This window comes from Solanum tuberosum, unplaced genomic scaffold (assembly GCF_000226075.1).
Source record: "Solanum tuberosum cultivar DM 1-3 516 R44 unplaced genomic scaffold, SolTub_3.0 scf00549, whole genome shotgun sequence".
In the NCBI taxonomy this organism is placed as follows: domain Eukaryota; kingdom Viridiplantae; phylum Streptophyta; class Magnoliopsida; order Solanales; family Solanaceae; genus Solanum; species Solanum tuberosum.
The window spans coordinates 191,827-193,039 of record NW_006239490.1 but is presented as its reverse complement, the minus strand read 5'-3'; positions in this window follow the sequence as shown (position 1 = coordinate 193,039).

The following is a 1,213-nucleotide window of genomic DNA, read 5'->3' as shown; positions in this document are numbered from 1 at the left end:
TAATAAATATTTTTTTCAAAATTATGTTAAAAAAAAGTACTACAAATCACAATAGCTAACAATTTAAAATAATTTTAAAATCATATAAAATTTTCAATAACTTCTCAAATTCTATACTATGACATAATTTATTTATATATATATATATATATTGGGCCCCGTGCTGGCACGGGGTCTTATATCTAGTATATATATATATATAAATCAAGAGACTAATTACTTTTTGTTCATATTGTCCTTGTATTTTATTTGGATGATTGTTATGTATCATTTCATAATATATTATATTGCAGTGTATTGGATTATTTTTTAATAGATATATCATTTAGATAAATTGTATCGTTTGTTGTCATTACATAATATCATACATCAATAATTTAAAGGATAAACCTACAAGGAACGTAGGGTACATGATAAAACTACTATAAAACGGTAGGATAAAGAATAAAATAGAATTATTAAATAATAAGTAAAGACAAAATGAGAGGAAAAAATTAAGGTAACGACGCAATCGCACTAAATCGATAGTAACACAAAATGAGACTTTTTATCGTTACATAACGATGAATTTAACGATACAATATATAAAATTCAAGTAACAATCAAAACAAACGTTGTATTTAAACTAACAATACAATATAATACAATACAATATAAATACAATGGTATTAGATAATTACATGAAGTAGTAGTAGCCAAATTTAGAGTTCCAAAGTTTCATTAATAAAATCAATTTAGTAAAATACACTTTTAATTAGAAAAATTCTTAATATATTACTATATATAATAAGTGGGAATATCTACTACTTAGCACATGATAAGTGTTGGATGATATGTGCTTAGATAGTGTTGTACATTCTTCTTTTATGGTTGTACCTTTAAAATTTATATTATTGGACAATTTAACACAATTAATTACCTACTACTTTATTAGCCGAAAAGTTTGACCTCATTTGGGCTCATTTATTATTTATATGTTTTCAATTTTCAATATATGTTGTCTATCTAATTCTTTTTTTCAACCTTTTATTTTAAACTTCTTGAAATTTAATTACCTATTTATTACTCTCTCTATGCACTTTTAATTGTTATGATTTCCTTTTTAGAGTCAAACTATAAGAATTTTAACTAATATTTTACAATGTGTTTTTTCATCATATTCATAGGCAAAAAATTACAATTTATAGTACTTTTTGTATAGATTTTGCATATT